The following is a 16967-nucleotide window of genomic DNA, read 5'->3' on the forward strand; positions in this document are numbered from 1 at the left end:
CACACACACAAACACTCACGAGATAAAGATCAAAAATTTTTCACAACTAAATTAAAGCTTTATCAATATAATTTTGTATAATTTTTGATAATTATCCGCGTAACCCTTACATACTTTCATACCCCAAGCGGTTACGCGCAGCATCGGTTGAGATTGAGAACCACTATGAATAATAAAAACATGAATGCTTCGAATAACCCAACGTCAATGCTTTTGGTTACTCAAGTAAAGAAAATTTTATTTACGCGTCTCGCAGATTTTATTTCCCTTATGTAAACACATGCTTCGAGAATCACTAATTACTTCGGAAATTTATGATCAGCAATTACATTTATGGATGCGGGTAATTATAACGCCAATTAAGTATTTTTAACAACCATTTTGAGAAAAATTATGAACCCGCGTATGTGCATTTATTGAGAACGTTTAAAATATCTTATTTTTACGATTCGGTAATTTGTTCGGCGAAAAATGCAATAAAATTTCAAGAGTCTTTGCATACAGAAGTGTACTGCGTCAAAAGTAAATTGATTTATATAGAAAAGAAATTCTTACTGTAAACGTTTAAACTTTGTCGAATAAAAGTTTTTAAAAATTGATAAGTGCAAAAAATAGCAACAATTGTTATTATAAGTAGGGAAACACCAGAAATATGCATAAAGTACTTTATATTACACTCCCGTTTGTGAAAATTGCAACACCACGAAAGACTTACGCGAGTGAGCTGAAAATTGCAGGAAATGTAAAGTAGGGCATGATATGCAAATGATTAGAATTGCAGACCGGTAGCGCATGCGTATGCTGAGCAGCGCCCTATGAACGGCGGTTCGAACAGAATATAAAAAGACGGCTGTAGCAAAGAATATAGATAAAGGGAGAAGAAGTTCCACTTCGAGACCAGTTTGTAAGCTCCGCAGAGAAAAAAAAAATACTAATGGAAACATGATATGAGACTAAAGCCGACATTTAGGAACAAATTCGTCGCCAACGGTGAACTGGCTTGGCGGAGGGTTGCCATTTCCTCGCGGGAGTTGGGGAGACACGACCCCTCTGGAGATTCTAAAGCCTTTTGTATCTGAAGATTTGAAGAGTTCCAGATGTTCAATGGTTCTTCTCTTTTAACTAATGTACTCATTCGCTACTGTTGAAAAACCGCAACTGATACCGCGATTTTTCTCTTTGAGTGGGCATGGAAGAAGTGTCATCGCGCCGTTCGACCCCTGAGCGTTGTGTTGATGGGAGAAATTTGTTTCTTCACTAATTTTTGATTACGGAGTTCCGAACTGATGCATCTACTAATCAGAATAAATTCGCCCTAAATTTCCCCTTTTATTGATCATTGAGGGAAGAAACATTATTATTTATTTCCACTTTTGCTGATGTATATCATTGAGGTTGTAAAAACAAAATAACCTTTTTGGTCTGCTACGGGAGTAGTGTTAGGGGAGTATTCTTCTTCTTTTTTTTATTTAAAGAAATGGTTTAAACGAAGAAATAAATTTGAAAGTAGTTAATATTTCGTTTGCTTAATTTTACCCCTTTGACAGGAACACCAAGTGTCCCAGCCAGTGGCGTACCCAGGGGGTGGGCTGATAGGGCTACAGCCCCCCCCCCCGAAATTTTCAAAATTAATTATAAAAATTATAATAAAGAACAAGTTTTTTTTTTATGATGTATTTTTGAAATCTTACATTCGTATTGATATCAGAAAAGCGATACATGAACTTTTCTTAGCTACAGTTCATAAGTATCCCCCCCCCCCAGCTCAAAGACTTTCGAGCTCAGCCCCCCCCCCCCCCCCCCCCCGAACTGATTTGTCTGCGTACGCCGCTGGTCCCAGCATCTACTTTACAGCACAAAAAAATGTATTTTTGGTGCCCAGAGTTTGAGGACTGATTTTAGATATGTTTGGGGCTCTGAATCAAAATATGAAATTAGTTTTTCTCTAGCAGCTCTAGTTTTCAGATAATTTCAGCTGTTTTACCCAAATTATTCAGTTTTAACTCCATTTTATACATTTCTAAATCAAAATGTAGGCTTCTGAAACAAGGACTGCCTCCAGCATATTTGCTCTGCTATAGTCAGTTAGCAGTCTAGTTACATTCAGAAAAACTCCCTAAATGGAGTAAATATCTAGCAAGTTTAGTAAAAAAGCTTCAACGAATTACGGTCAACTTGTAAGTTCTTGCAACGCATATATTCGCTTTGCGTGATGTGTGACGAATTGGATCTTTGTATGTAATATTTTCAAGGCCCGACTAATGTAGACCCTAAATAAACTTTTTTGGGGGTCCTCTACAGTCAAACCTTATAAGCAAAAGCATTAATAAAGAATCAGGGTTGGTAGTTTCAGTGGTGTTGAGGTGTTAAATCACTTATTCAAAGCAACCCACACTTGTACATATAAAAAAATGTAGATAAATTCAGGAGTTAAAACATATGCGAAAGCTGATCACTATTATTCGATTAACCGGGGAAATTGTTCGATTAAGCGGGATGCCTAACATTGCGAAATGTCTAACATTGGGAAATATTCGGTTCCTGGAGATTTTATTCGTATAAGCGGGGTTTTCGTTTATCCGTTACAAGATTAAGCGGGGCTGACAACATTGTGTTTCCATTACAAACCAAGTGCGCAGAACAAAAATTGACTTATTTTGTAAACAAACAAATAACAGAATTTTTTTTAAAAATACCAAGAACTTTTCATAATGAACTCAAAAGTACAAAATAATTTTTCTGGGTCACAAAGGACAATTTAAAAATTCCTGTAGTTTTCGAAAATGACACCACAAACGAAGAAAAGTGGGGCTCACGTCATGAAGAGGATTTATTATTATCTAGCTTTCAATCATAACTTGGAGTGTTGAAACATGCATATTTTTCTTATTGGGAAAGTTTGGTTTGAAATGACTAGAACCGCACTTTTCTTCGTTTGTGGTGTCATTTTCTTAGAATTTTCGAAAAAATACAAGAATTCTTAAATTGCCCTTTCTGATCTAGAAAAGTTATTTTGTCCTTTTGAGTGCATTATGAAAAGTGCTTGGTATTTTTAAAAGCATTCTGTTCTTTTATTCTTTTTAGTGTAAATGTATTTCAGAAATAGAATAATTTTACCCTCACGTTTTTAATATAAATGCTCCCCACTAAAAGGGAAAAAACCTATGTACGTGTCTAAAACTTTAGGCAGTAGGCACTAAAATTTAATCCTTGTTTGTCTGTAGGATTTATGTTTGCTAATTTCATGCTTGCTTCAGAGGAGCCTTGATTCAAAATTTTCATTATGATTGCTTTTAACATTAGTGTTGAAAGGCAACAAAATTTGTAACAATGGGTTTTATATTTAAACATTTAATGGAGAAGTTACATGAAACTTGCTGTTTTCCATCTTAACTGAAATAATTATTTTATTTTAGAATTTTATTTTTTCAGCGCTAAGTTGTACCTTAAGATTAAGCAAATCATTTAGTGAAATCGCGAAGTTTCTAAGTGGTCTAATAGAAATATGAGCAAAACCAGGCCTCAGATTTCTCCGAGACAATCAGGTCAAGTATAATAAAAGTGCTTAAATAACAGAATTTTTTTTTAAAAAATACTAAGCACTTTTCATAACGCACTCAAAAGGACAAAAAAACTTTTCTGGGTCAGAAAAGACAATTTAAGCATTCCTGTAGTTTTCGAAAATTCCAAGAAAATGACACCACAAATGAAAAGTGCGGCTCAAATCATGAAGAGAATTTCTTATCATTATCTAGCTTTCAATCATAACTTTGAGTGTTCAAACATGCATATTTTTCTTATTGGGGAAACGCTTTTTGTGTTCTCAAGAAGCATTATAATATTGAATGCAAAATAAACATAATATTTACTCTTTGGTTAATCTTTAGTAGTTCAAAAAAAAAAAAAAAAAAAACTCTTAAAAGTGTTACATGACGTTCTGTATTTATCTCTGTACTTTTATGAAAAACCTTCTTCATATAAAAACGCTGTCCGAAAAGGTGATTTTCAGGAAAAAGTTATAAAGTTATATATGTGTCGTGGAAAAGGTTTGTGGACTGATTTCTAGTTGATAAGGATACAATGCGAACATTTATCGCTTGAAATCTGAAGACTTTTATTGTCCTAAAGTTAAAATTGCGGAATAAAACGCAAATGCGTATATTGACAAGGAACGATAAAATTAAAATTTTTTAAAAACCCCGATTGAGTCGCAACTGCAGAATCAAGAGGGAAAATTGAAAATCCTTTTAAAAGTCTTATATTATTAAAAATCAAAGTCAAGGTTTTTTTTTTTTTTGCTTTTAAATAGAAACTTGCAACAGATAAAAACTTTAAATCACTGCTTTTAATTTCCTTGTTGGCCAACAATGAATGGGGTCGTTTCCAAAATTTTAAAGTATTTTTTTTCTGAAAGAGCATGCTTAAAAACAGAGGATCTGACCATTTTTTAAATAATTTGATGAAGTTTAATATTTGAAAAAAAAATGCTAAAATCTGCGCGCTTTCATTGTTTACATTTCTTGTCTATGACATCACAAATGATGAAATGCCATTCTGTGTTGCCATTCACAGAGCAAAATATTTAATTCGCATCTTTACTCACGTGTATTGGCAACGATATGGTTAATAGCAAGCGTAGAACGCAATTTTAATTCGCTTCTTGATTATCATAACGTGGAAACGCGGTACAAAGATGCGTCAAAGAGCATCATTTGTGACGTCACCAAGACCAGGCCTTGTTTGAAAAATCGGACATATTAAAAAATGAATTAAAAAATAACTGTTGGGAAAATGAAAGAATTTTCTGGGTTAAGTTATTTATTTATTTATTTATTTATTTATTTATTTATTTTTGCTTATTCTATCAATTTTAGTGACTAAAAGTACTACTTTTGACTGAAGGAAACAGCCCCATTCGGTTTTCAATCGCGTGAATAAAGGCTTAGCCGTTATTAAAATCTGCTTTAAAAAACGTCATAATTCGAATTTTATGAAAGATAGAAGCTCCAAACACATTTTATCAGACGCAAAAAAAATTCTCTTTATTTTGGTATTAAATTTTAAAATTGTTAACTATGTTCTCACTGCAAAAATCGCGAAAAACATTTTAGAGGTTTTTAATTAATATCTTCGTTAATTAATGTCATCCAAAGACGCAATCTAGCTAAAAACACTCTCGATCAACTCTCCTTTCGAAATTTTTTTTTTAATAAAAATTGTCCATCCATTTCGGCGTTAGAGTGTGACAGACAGATACACACACACACATAACGGGAGCTCAGATTTTAAGAAAATGCATATGTACTGGAATAATTGCAAATTGCCTATCGCTACTAAATCAGTGATATAATTGATTCACGTGCTTTAAGAATTATTGCGGAACTTAGAATTGGATAGGGAGAATGTCCATCCGTCTCAATTTTTCAGGCTGACCAAATTGATTTGAGAAGGTAATTCAATAAACGATGATTTTTTTTCGAAGATCTTCTAACAATTGTTTTACAACAACATAAGGGGTATTTAGCACGTTTGGGAACAAATCACAGACGTGTTTAGCGTTTATCAAAAGTCTAGAACATTGTGACTGCAAAAATCCACAGTGAAAAACACACGAACACAATGAAATAGTATGCTTTGGTTTTTCCAGTAACTAAAATAAAATATGTAGATTTCGGATGTTTAGTTCTGATGTAAATTAGTATGCTAATTAATTAATATGTTGAAGTCTGCTGATGGTTTATTTAGTACTTTTGATATAAAGTTATCTTACCAACCCACTAGTGCTCTCATTTTAGAATTAAGAGGGGGGGGGGGATATGTAAGAGTTAAAAATGTCGCGTAAAAATTAATAAGTGAAAAGGGGGGGGGGGTTCACAAGCGGTTTCTTTATAATATCTGATACCAGGGTCCACCGACTGATGACAGGCCTTGGTGTTAAGCAAATTGTGATTTAAAAAGAGGACAAAAGAGAAAAAAATTTCGAAGTGAAAAACAACGCATGTTTTCTTTTTTCCTGCAAAAATAATTTATTTTAAGGATTCAAAATTTTTACTCGTTTCATACTTTTGCGCCATTCTAATTTCGCCCCATTTCTTTTAAATCACGTGCCGCTAACGTAATAACTTACGCTTGACGATTCTACAATGACTTTTTTACTACCCTTTAGCAATGAACCAGCGAACAAATGAGGCTTAATTACCTCCCTTTCAGCGCTTTCGCAGAGGGGAGAGAATAGAGAAAACATCTTCACCTCCGGATTCGCATTGCAGATGCAGCGACATCAGCATTGGCGATTTAGTGCCTTTTCGATCATTCAAGCACGCTTTTTCCCAAACTTGTCTCGCCAACCTGTTCCTGGATGTCGGCTTTTTGGTCGAACCACTATTCCGTCAGGGGTTGAAAGGAAGGTTACATACGTTTCTACCAAAGTAGGACATCTTTGCGTGTGAAATATCTTTGGCTGTAGCGTCTAGAGGCGTGTATGATTCGGTGGTTATATGCTAGAGTAAACGTTAACTGAATCTTTACTAAGCCTCTTCGACGAAAGAAAGCGAAATTTGAGCAAATTTCGGAGTTAGAACGGGGCAGAATCGTCGGCCTTCGTGAAGCTGGATTGTCTCATCGTGCAGTAGCGGCTCGTGTGCAGCGTAACAGCAGCACAATCACGCGTGTTTGGAATCAGTGGACGGACGAGAGTGGGACAGCTTGGAAATCTGGGAGTGGACCCCGAAATTTGATGACAACTCACGATTCCTTTATACAGGATTCCTGTCACGTAAAACCATCGCCGCCTGCGACTACAATGGGCCAATGTGCATAGGAGCTGGCGTGCTGATTGGCAGCAGGTCGTCTTTTCTGACGAGTCTCGCTTCTACTTGTAGCACCATGATGGCGTGTCAGGCGATTCGTGTCAGGCACTATGCCGGTGAACGGCACATTCCGGAGTGCATTATCGAACGCCACAGTGGACGAACACCCGAAGTTATGGTCTGGAGTGCCATAGCATATCATGTACTATCACAAGTGCTACGAATTGTGGGCAATTTGAACAGTACCCGATACATAAACGAAGTTTTACAGCCCCAAGCTATTCTTTTCCTGCAAGGATTGCCAGAGGCTGTATTCCAGCAGGATCATGCCCGTTCACATGTCACCAGGACTGTCAAATCCTACCTTGATTCGCAGCAGGTACAGCTTCTTCCTTGACCTGCATATTCCCCGGATATGTCACCGATTGAACATGTGTGGGATTTCGTTGGGCGGCGTCTCGCTCGTGATCCTCGTCCTGTTGCTTCGACAGACGAACTTTAGTTGCGCATACAAACAATATGGAATACTCTTCCGCAGGCAGATATTCAAACTTTGTTTCATCCATGGCGAGTCGTGTAGCAGCTCTTATTGCGGCGCGTGGTGGCCACACAAAATACTAATTTCTATCTCTTTTTATTGTTTGTTTGGTTTGAAAATGTAATAATTTATTTGTACCATTATCACTCAACTGTATATTACGTTTCATTTAACTATGATGCTTCCTTCATGGTGTTGCAATTTTCACAAACAGAAGTGTATAATGGTTTTTGGGTAACCAATCACTAACAAGTGATCAAATATATTTTTAACGCCTCTACAGGCGTATTTCCCGCATCGAATATCTGAAATATGTCTAAAAAAAGTTTGTCAGGCGTATTATTACGCTTTGTATACTAAATAAACATTTGGCATTGTAGAAAATGTGGGAGAGGAAAAAAATATTGGATTTTTTAAAAATATGTATAATGTTTGAATGTTTTACGTTTTAAAATTAAAGATGCACAGCCTTCTAACGTAAAAAAAATCAAAATAAAGTACGTACATTTGCGATCCCTGCTGACTTATTTTTTAGTATTTTCTTTTTTTTTTTTCTCTTACGGGAATGGATTACCGTTCTATTGAGGGAACATATTTTTTTCCTTTCCTTTTTTTTTTTTTTTTTGCATTTTTGTTATCTATTGTACGTTAGCTTTATGGTACAAGCTTGCTCATTTAGTTTCCACTGAAAATAAAGCACGAAAAAAAGTCAAATTCCTACATTTCCCTATTGTTAGTATGGAATCTAAGACGCATTTCTTCAAATATCTCAACCATCCATTGCTGCATTTACTGCTCTTTACCTTCCCATCGCACTATTATGGTCCTCCCTTTTCTCGTATATTTCACTCCTCTAAAAATGTCAAGGAGCATTTTCACACCTTGTTGAAGGCTCTAGCTATATCTCTGCATGTAACAAAATTTCTGCATATAAATAGTTGCCGTAATCGAAGAAGTTACTATTAACTTCACTAGACCATTCTGCACTAGTGGAAAATTACAGAAGCTATATTCAAGTGTTTAAATGTACAGTGCAATAGCGCTTATAATGAGTGGGTGTCAACCACCAAACGATGTCACGGACCAAAATTTTATTATATAACATTGCAAGACAGTTACAGCGAACTTATTCTTGGACACTGAGACCTTTTAACATCATTGGAGAAAATTAAAATACATTACCAAAAGGAAAAATGTTTCGGATTCTCCCGCCCTCAATTAAGCGTTCAAACAAAAATACATCCAACTAAATATTATGTACCACATTTTCCACCATCCAGATATTACTTCAGATTATGATACCATAACAATTTCAATAATTGTCTAGATTTCTGTTAAGAGAAGGGCATCTTAAATCATAAGGACATCTTAAGTAAGGACATCTTGTAGAACATCTGAATCTCATTTTATTGGAAAAGTTCTGAATAAATGGTGAAATTAAAAAAATAAGGTGTTTGATGAAAATGTCAAGACTATTTCTGAATTTGGTGGTCAGGATGACTCACTAAGACAAGAAACGAGGTTCTAAGACAGTCTGGTCACGTTAATGTGAAAAAGCAAAAATGCAATTTTCATAGAATTCAATTAAATTCTGACATTTTTTATTCAGTTAAGGGCTACTTGAGGGGAAGCAAGATCTTATTTCCTCAGTAGAAGTACGGCAATATTACATTTCTTGGCTTCTTGAAATTTAACGAGCTATGTGTGCATCACATGACTTCCTTTTACTCCAATTTTAATGTCATTTTCCTATTATTGGCAATTTTAATGTGATTCAATAGTTCACTCTAAATATCACCACCAGTGGTCAAATTAAAACAGATTTTTAAAAAAAATCGCTAAATTTGTCGCCAGTTGGCGACAAAACTTAGTGACCAAAAGGCTGGCGATATATCGTCAAGTGTCCGCCAAATTATAACACCACTTGAGTATACATCAAAATTAACAATGATTTTCCCCCTAAAAGGGGCAAAAGACCCCTTTAGAAACACTGGGATGCAACCAAAAGGGGAGGTGCACAACTAGACTCCACTAGGAGTCTACGTATCAAATTTCAACTTTCTAGGACATACCGTTCTTGAGTTATGCGACATACATACGCACATACGGACGTCACGAGAAAAGTCGTTGTAATTAATTCGAGGAATGTCAAAATGGATACTTCGAGTTTTTATACGTTCATAGGCACTTATCCGCGTGTGGTCGAGTCGAAAAATAAACTCAACATTAATTCTGGGGTGAGCAAAATGGAAATTAAGGCTGAAATTTGAGTGAATTTCTTTTCGCGAATACAATACTTCCTTTTTTGTAAAAGGAAGTAAAAATGATAATTATAAGAACGAAAATTTATCACAATTTAAGATATACACAGGATAACAGAAGGCGCAAGCTGGAATTTTTATTTGTATTTTTAATTGTTTTTTTTTTCTGTTTTAATTTTTCTACGTGTATAGGAAAAAGAAAAAGTAATGCTTTAAAACTAATAGTTTCAATTTGATAGATATATCCATTGAGAAGGGATAAAAGGTGGAGACATGAAGCATTCAAACTTTGAAGCAAGATTTCAAGTCATGTAATATAATACTAGCATAAGTAAAATTTGGGAAGAAATCAGATTTTTTTCGCTCGTTTCACGTAAAACGTGTCTCCCATTCTTCGTAGTCGAACCATGTGACTTGGAATCTTTCCTAAGTCAATGATTGCACTTGCTTCCACAAGTCACTAATTCCTGCTCTAAGAGTTCAACTTTTTATTTTTTTAAAAGAAGGATATGTTTCGAAAATTGTTCAAGAAAAGATTTGTCGAAATCATGTTTACTAACGCAGCCAAAAATCATTTTTAGCTTCTTGTACAAAAAATTTAAACTCCCAAAATATCAAATTATTACAAAAATACCATTTTCTCCACATCCAAACAAAAAACATTTCTGAGCCAAGTAAAGTGCACTAACTTTCAGAATTTTTGAGAAATTAGATCTTTTTTTACTTCTGCAATGAGAGAATAGCGTATTCCAGCATAAAAAGAAAATTGACATCAAGTAAATATAACCATTAGTAGCAGTGAAGTTCTTTGTAAATAAACAATTTCAGCGCCTAATCTGAAATCACCTGAAATTTCGTTTCTCAATCAGTGAAAGCGTTACCTTCAGTGGACTCTTTCAGAAAATATTATTTTTGAAGCAGTCTTTCGTAATGGCGGCACTGGGCGTTAGTTATTTGTTGCTGGTCAGCCGGGAGGTGGAGGAAACAACTCAAACAAACCTCATTTTATCTCTGAAAGAATCTCGACTTGAAAGAGCGAACAGTTATTTTAGCTGACATTGGCCAAGGACTTCAGGTCAAATGTTGGATAGAAACAGCTATTTTCGGTTGCAGTCAATGGGGGTATTTCCAGATTGGGTAACAATTCATTTCTGAGATAATGGCATCACCAATTTTCATATTGTTCGTGGTGAGCGTGAATGAACGAGAGAATATCCCGTTGAGAGTGTTTTTTGTCTTTTTCTTTTTTCCTCCCATTGTAAAGGACTCGGTTCGAAAGAATATCAACTTAGCTACATTAAACTATTCGAATACGTATATGCATACATATATTTTTACTTTTCTGCAATCACAAAATACTTTACTCCGGTTTAAGCAATAAAGGATTTTTTCCACGTTTTGCTTTTGTGGCGACCTGTAATGTATCCATATTATACAAGTACCTCTCTCTATGCTTACGCTATCAAAACATTTCTGCATATAAAATGTTTCAGCCAAAAAAAAAACTTGACTATGTACTTTTTAAGACGGAAATAGGAAAGTGTCTGAAAAAGAAATCCCAGTCAAGAGATTCATACCAGTTTTCATGAAAAGCTCTGGTTTTCACTTTACCTTTTCTTCGGCCTTTATTGTCAGTACCGTCCAATAATAGTTGTATTGGGTTTTGTATTGTTTACCAAAATACTTGTTATTTTGACACCTCACTTTCTTCAGGCAACACTCAAGATCCTTCTAGAACATTGGGATGATCTAGAAGAATTTTGAGAATTTATGAACGACTTTTAGAAAGGCCCTCTGTGGTACAGCGACGACCTTAACTGCATAAAGACTGTCAAACAATGTTCAAATTAATAAAGTACAATCAACTTCTACATGCAGTCAATATTTCAATACTAAGACCGTAGGTTCTTACTTAAGTTTGTAAAAACGACTGTAATCAACAGCAACAAAAATGATTGAAAGAAAACAACTACTGTTAAATAATTTAAACTGTAATGTCACCGTACATTTTTACAATGTTCTAACTATTATTTAAGAAAAACAATAGTTTTTATGAAGCAGATATATAAAGAAAAATGTTATAAATTTATTTTCTATTTTTTGAAAATCTCTAGGTATGCAAGTATATTATTCTACTCTTTACCTATTCTTCTACACTTTGGGTGACAACCCAAGGATAACTTTAAAATATTCGATATTGTAACCACTTGGGATAATCATCGAATTTATCACATAAGATGGTGTTGTATCGATCATCTACTCTACTGTAACACTTTCCTGATGTTTAGATGTGCACGTTTTCTGGATAACTAACGATCGCTTATCCAGGGCTGCGGAGACGAAAATGATCGACTCCGACTCATTCCTGGAAATTCAGAGCCTCCAACTCTGATTCCGACACTTTACCTCAAAAACCAGTCCGACACTGACTTTGCAGCCTAGGCAGAGCTACATACGGAAAGAAAACGACTGACTCCGACTTCCGGTGTTTTAAAGCCTCCGACTCATTTGCCCCAAAATCAGTCCAACTTCATCATTCTTCGTTTATGCCATGAATAGTAAGTAGTGAGGCAAGTACTATCGGTAGAAGCAAATAATACCGACAAAATATATCACAACTAATAATAACTTTCATAATTATTAGCCTTTAATTTCTGTAAAAATTTGCATTTGCTGAACTTTCATTTTTTGAATAAACTTGTTACAAATTTTTTAAAAGGACTTGTCTTACTCTTTGCAGGTATCCTCATATATATAATAACCAAGATCACCGCTCCTGACGTCATCAACAATCAAACTCACGCCACGGCATGCTAATTTGATAATATGTTTTGGTAATGTTTAACATGCAGGGAACGGCTTTATTGTGACAAGGCTGAAGGGGATCCGGTAACTTAATTGTTTTACTGGTAAGACTGTCATTTCAGGGGAATGAAGGAACGAAAAAGTGGCTAACAATGAACGCTATCTACTGGAGTTTAGGGTTAATCCACTGGAGTTAAGGTTAAAATTTCAACTATCAAAATCTCACCAAACAGGCAATTGCTTCGTTCAAATGTAGAAGCAATTTTCCCCCATCATATCTTGACGGGCGATTTTTTAATTATCATAATGAGTTAATAAAAAATATTAGAAATATAACAAGTGCATTAAAAAAAGTCTATAATTTCCAAGGGGCGATTCTCGAAAAAATGTCGAAACTAATGCTGATGAGGAATAATACATGCTTTAATATACTATCAAAGCATAACAGTTAATCCCATATTTATTTAATAGTTACTTGAATAAAACAAAAACTTAATTTTACGCACGGGACATTTTTTCGAGAACGCTCCAAGAAAGAGTTTATTTACATTTTTAAAAAATAACATTAATGATTTAGCATAAAAAAACGGTTTTCCGTGGACCGTGAATTATTTTGATAGCAAGAAATTTTTCGAAATCTGCAAAAATTATTTCGGAGCGTTTCCATGCAACTTCGCAGCATTTGCTTCAGAAACACATTACGGCGGAAACTTTACTGATCCATCTTCCCGCCGTTTCTTCTAAGAAATTCCAGAAATAAGTCAACAGCCCATCATTTAAATAATGCCTGGCCTAAACTGGGGAGATATGGGAAAGTCTATCAAACCGTCGTAACGATGATGGTTCTTTTGAAATTCAGATGAATGGGGCCGAGAAAAAGAAAACCCGTTCTTAAACTGCCGAACATTAAGTAACTACAAATTCTCATTTCTGGTGTCATACTTTTGCAAAGCATTTGCGCACTAAAGCCACAGGAAGCGCGTAAGCATAAGCTTATTTTGAAAGTAATGGCGAAGTTGTTGGGAGAATAAAAGATTAGTTGCATTAAGTACTAGGGGTACCCGAACGGCTTTGCCCGTAATAGAAAAATTAAAAGGTATTTTGGTTTGCCTGTATAATTACAAATAATGTGTGGTGAATTTTTCACGCCAATTGACTTGTACCCATGTTACGGTTCCACGTTATGTTAATTTCGTATCTCCCCAATTGGCTTATGCCCATGTTACGGTTCCATGTTATGATAATTTCGTAATTTACTCGTCCATCTTATGATATTTTTGTTCTTAAAATTGGAATAGAAAAAGAACCACATCGAATTTTCGAAAAATCGCTTCGAGGTGCACAGCCCCATACTACAAAACTAACTTTGTGCCAAATTTTATGAAAATAGGCCGAACGGTCTAAGCGCTATGCGCGTCACAGAGATCCAGACATCCTCCGGACAGAGAGACTGTTCAGTTTTATTATTAGTAAAGATAAAGATAAAAACGTAGTATTTTGTTGTTGTGAGTAATGTTTTAATGTTCATCAAAGTTGGGAAAACTTTGTGCCTCTGCTCGATCCCAAACACTTCCCTGCTATTAGACATGTACGCTTCTATTATTTTTTGCATTTAATTTATATTTTAAATGATTTTTGAAATGATGTTTTTTCAATTAAGTTTATTTTAATTATTTGCAAAGAAAATTGATCCTATTTCTTTAATAGATGAATGGCACGTTCCGTTACTACATTTGGTTTCGCAATAAATACATATTTCGCTTCAGATAACCGTTACATTATTTTTTCCAATATTTGGAATACTAGAAAGTCGCCCGTCAAGGTATGACGGGTAAAATTTGCTTCTAACCTTCTGCATTTGAATGAAGCCATTGTCTGTTTGGTGATATTTTGATAGTTGAAATTGTAACCCTAACTCCAATGGATGAACCCTAAACTCCAGTAGATAGCTTTCATAGTTGACCGCTTTTTCGCTTTTTCAATTCCCTGAAATGACACAGTCTTACCGGTAAAACAGTTACGTTACCGGATCCAGTTCAGCCTTGTCACAATAAAGCCTTTCCCTGCATGTTAAATATTACCAAAACATATTATCAAATTATCATGCCGTCGCACGAGTTTCATTGTTGGAACACGCGAGTTACTCGATCATCAGCTATTATTTATGTAAGGATGTACCTTTTGAACAAAAACATTTTTCAATTTCAAAAACCTTTTGTTTTTTCTCTTTTTTTCATACTTACATGAAAGGGTTACCTACTAGAAGTCACCATAAACAATGGCCCCGATAAATTCCAATTACTTTACACATAAATAAAAAAATTAAAAGTATCTTGTTCACGAAAAAAAAAAAAACTTTTAAGTGTTTGAAAATAGAAGCCACTTTAATATCAAAGTATCAGCTATTTCAATTAGTGGGAATTTACTGAGCTCTCTTAATTAAAGTATGGCTTAAATTTTAGGAGACCTTTAGTTCCAAATTTGTGTTAAAAATGGTTTAGTATTGATATATTTCCAAACTAGTAAATTTGAGAATATACTGGTAATATATAATTTTGATAGAGTGTCTGTTAATGATGTATTTCCCCTCCATCATTTATTCTCACCTAAGAAATAATGACATTGATAAGGTCTGTCATGGAGGTATGGAAATTTTAAATTAATAATTTTTCAGGGGAATTTTTTTTTCTTCGTTGCTACTATCTGTACATATTAAGCATATGAAAACATGTGCACTTCTTTTATTACATTAATTTACACCCCTGAAATTCAAGTTCACGGAGGTGAGAATTCTAAATAACCCACATTTGTTTTTAAAACAAGAAGATACAGATTTGTTTTTAAAACAAAATCTATATCTTCTTGTTTTTCAACAAAAATCTCACAACTTCTTTATGACTGACAATAAACAAGTGTCCCTTGCATGATGGGAAATAAATCATGAGTGAGCAAATTAACGTATAAAATTGGCGAGAATTTCATCATCCATTATTTGTAAGTATACAGGCGAACCAAATGATCTTTTAATTTTCTACTACGGGGAAAGCAGTGCGGGTAGCGCTAGTAAAAAAATAAGTTTAAAAAAAAATTAAAAGCGTAATATTGGTCGGGGGAAAAAATCGGGGAAAATAAATAAAATAAAATTGATGTTTTTCTCCTCCATCATTTATTTTCACCTCAGAAATAATGACATTAATAAGGTCTGTCACGGAGGTGAGGAATTTTCCATTAATAATGGAAACAAGCCTAATGGATACATTTTTCAGGGAAATAAACTTTTTCTTCGTTGCTACAATCTGCTAATCTTAAGTGTATGGAAATATGTACACTTTTTGTTTTACATTAATTTACATCCCTGAAATTCAAGTTCACGGGGTAAGAATTCCCAATAACCGCACTTTGTTTTTAAAACAAAATCTATCTTCTTGCTTTCCAAAGAAATCTCACAACTTCTTTATCGTTGAAAATAGCCCTATTATCATGGAAAATAAAATGTGATATTATTACTGTACTGCCATCGGTTAATGAGAAATGGCATTTTGTGTTTCTGTAATGGAGGTGAGAATTTATGTGACGTAATTCCTTATAATACTAAAGCGAACTAAAACACAATATTAAAAAAATAAATGCACTTAAACAATAAGTATTTGAGACACGTGTAAAAGGTTATTCATGGTATGTTTGAGCTAGTCCGAAGCATTTCATTTGCAGAAAAAACATTTTAGTAGATCAGATGTACAGTTACTCAGGGTATCTTCGAGACAGTCCGGATATCTTTGTGCCTTTTCATATCTTTTATACTAGAGCATATTTTAAAATCACTAGGGGGCTCTGCCCCCTAGTGATTTTAAAATATGCCCCCCCTCGCCCCCTGCTCGCCCTGCTGCCCCCTGCTCGCTGACGCTCACCAACCCCCGAAAATTGCTTCGCAATCTTATTTGATTCTCAAAGATTTTAATCGTCAATTAGAAATAAATAGGTTAAAAACGCATTATAAGTTCCCTTTGGAACAAAAAACACCCCTTCCCTGAGTTTCAAAATAACTTGCACCAACTTGCAGGGCGTAAGGGCTAAGGGACTCTTGAGCATTGCAAAACTGCAGTTTTGTACATTTGAAAAATCGCTTTCATGTTCATGGTCTCTAGTAATATATTTTGCTTTTTTGCTCGGGGCTTGAATTGAGTTGAGCCTAAGAGTTTCCGTAAAAATCGAAACCCTTAAAGTGTGTGAATAAGGAAGAAGAAACAAGCGAATCTAAAGGACGCTACTATGGCAACGCCAAATAAAACATCAATGGTTTTGGTAATGGAGATGAGATTATTCGAACTTGATTTTTAACGGTTTGCAACTTTTTATTCCTTTGGAGATAGGAGCTTAGTTTTTCGACCATAGGTCGAGTTAGATCTGGAGTTAAGAAAAAGCCGCTCTTTCCAGTGGTGTCAAAAAGAAAACCGTGAGACAATTCCTTCACTTTTTACTGACAGATTTAATGAAAAATGTAGTGCCTAAATTTCCGCTGAGTCTAAAAAAATTCGATCTTTAAAAACGCAAATA

This window comes from Uloborus diversus, chromosome 7 (genome assembly GCF_026930045.1).
Source record: "Uloborus diversus isolate 005 chromosome 7, Udiv.v.3.1, whole genome shotgun sequence".
Classification (NCBI taxonomy): Eukaryota; Metazoa; Arthropoda; class Arachnida; order Araneae; family Uloboridae; genus Uloborus; species Uloborus diversus.